At 33.3% G+C, this 2,501-nt stretch overlaps 1 pseudogene; it reads right to left on the bottom strand.

The window, feature by feature from the left end:
* Window positions 1–958: 958 nt before the first annotated feature.
* On the bottom strand, window positions 959–1,835 carry LOC119507246 (annotated as a pseudogene).
* Window positions 1,836–2,501: the final 666 nt, after the last annotated feature.

Here is a 2,501-nt window from a genome sequence, read left to right as displayed (position 1 = left end):
TAGTCTGAAGTCCTACACTCATATCAGAATTAAGAACAGCCAGTATCAAACTGGCCTCAAACCTGATTATGTTCCTGGCTCAGGATAGCTGTAGTAAATTTGTAAATCCCACAAAAATAAACGAGGGTGTGTATAGCTTATAAAAAACTTTTCACAGTAGAGTAAAATTAACATTAAAATTTTACCAAATTTCAACCATATTATGGTGTTTTATCCAATTAAGTTTCAAATCAATTGCAAATACCTTCAAGGAGGATCTTTTTCTTTTTAAAGTTTGCCCAGCATTTCAAAATGGTTACAGAATTAATATAACTTTTAAAATGTCAAAAGTATGCTATACATATGGCATGTTTTCTGCTAAACTGGGCTAGTATCTTCCATGGCAAGATACCAAAACTACTGAATAAAATACACTTTTAAATCAATAGGTACTTGATTAATTTCCCTGAAATTATCAACATCATTACCAACATCTTACAGGATTTTGTAAGATTTGATTCCTTAAACTATAGTTTGAAAGTTTAAATTAAGGAGAGAAAAAAAACCCTCATATATTTGACTTTTTATGTCTTTTTTTGGTCCTTCAGTGACCAAAGAGAATTTTAAACAAATTATGCTTCGTGTTTCTTGGCTTAATTATAATAAAAAGCTATAATTTCTATTATCCAAATTTTAAAAAAGTATACTAATCAAAAAGCTATTAATTTTGAAATATCTATGTCTGTCTGTCTATAGGCCCCCTTAGAACCTTTCCAAAGTTTTACAATCAAGAAATTTTAATCAATGTATTAGAAACAATTTAAGTAAAGAAAAAATATTTTGCAAAAATAAAATCACTTCCCAATACACTTGACCAAAACAAGCTATTCATTTTCATTTGTGTTCCACTGAAGACATTACTGAAATCTGTCCAATGGTTGATTTCCAAGTGATCCATTATGGAATTCTTTGGAATGTTTTAGGATTGGCTGTAGCTGGAGTTCTGACTTCCATTTGGACCCTGCTCTCCTTCACTGTTTAGAGGTGGCTTTGGTTTTGGTGTTTTACTAAGAATAGTTGCCATCTCCTTTCCCTCATCAAAATTCTTCCACTGCTCATACAGTTTTAAAATAACCTTGATTATTTCCAAAATCTTCTCCATATCCACAGAAAGCTCAGCAAACCACTGTCTGGCATCTTTCTGCTGTACAACACAGCCTACATGCAGGCAAGCTAAAGCTATCACGAAAGGAGGATACAGTAGGCAAAGATCCGTTCTGTAGGTGTCATTCACTTCTTCATGCAAGGGAAAGCAACATGTCTTCTTGGCCCATGTCCTGTACATACTGGAGCAAAGGTCTATAAGGATGATACACTATCAAGCAACAATCCATTAGTTCTAAAAGAAAGAATTCACATTCTAATATATGGTTCATCCTGTAAGGAAATTCCTTTGGAAAGGCATATGAAAATCTAGTTTTTAATACAGAAGTAGCAGCAGAAATCAATCTTGTATTTGAGACTACTCCAAATTCCTCTATTTTGGACACCAAATATACACATGTAGGAGCCATTAATACAGGATCTATATTTTTCAAAGAATGCCTGGCATAAAATCTCTTGAAATAGACTGTAGCAGTGGCAATAACTTGTTGTCTTAATTTAAGATGTTCACCTAATGCTTGGATAACATTTGTAAAGAATATTTATAATTTCCAATATTATTCTTCTGAGAGAAACTTTAAGTCCTTTTGGCGCTCCTTCTACAGATCTTGTTTATCCAAAATCCATTGCAAATAGTGGGAGCTCTGCCAGAAGTTCCCAGCCATGGAACACAGCTTGCCCTGATAAAAAAACACCAGCCAGTGGAGCAGCCAAAGGAGCACCATAGACCCAGCCCGCCGGTAACCACGCTCCTCTATCTGATCAGCTTGGCTCCGCTCCGCGGCGACAACGGCAAGAGCTACTTATTATTGTTGTATAAATCATTAATAGTCATAAAATATAAATTTATTTAATATTATATGTCCTCAATACTGTAAAGAATGATTTGGATTGATGTTGTATTTCCTGAATAGTATTATGAGTTTCTTGAAAAGATGATTTGTGAATTTTTTACTTGTATGACCCAAATTCCAAGCACAGAATTTCATATATAATAAGTAGCAAAAGTAGTAGATACTATATTGAATTAGAGTCAAATAATTTTATTCCTGTGGTGTGAAGCTTTGCTTTTCCACCTCTTACTAGTGTTACATTTATATTTTGGGTATTTCAACTACCAATGCATCTAATCTTCTAATTGGTATCATATAGAACATACACCTGATGAATCCAAACTCTACATTCCAGGCTTTTGATAGCACAGATTTGAAATAATTCTTTTCACTTATTTTTGTAATCTTAGATCAGTGAGTAGAATATCTTCCATATGTTTTATATCGCTGAGACCCAAGCACAGCCCAAGAATGCTCATAGATAATTACAAAAGAAAAGATTATTTTACAATTTCAAAAAAAAAA

This window comes from Choloepus didactylus, chromosome 12 (genome assembly GCF_015220235.1).
Source record: "Choloepus didactylus isolate mChoDid1 chromosome 12, mChoDid1.pri, whole genome shotgun sequence".
Lineage (NCBI taxonomy): Eukaryota > Metazoa > Chordata > Mammalia > Pilosa > Megalonychidae > Choloepus > Choloepus didactylus.
Note: the sequence above shows the minus strand (reverse complement) of the source record. Positions and strands in the feature narration are given on the sequence as shown.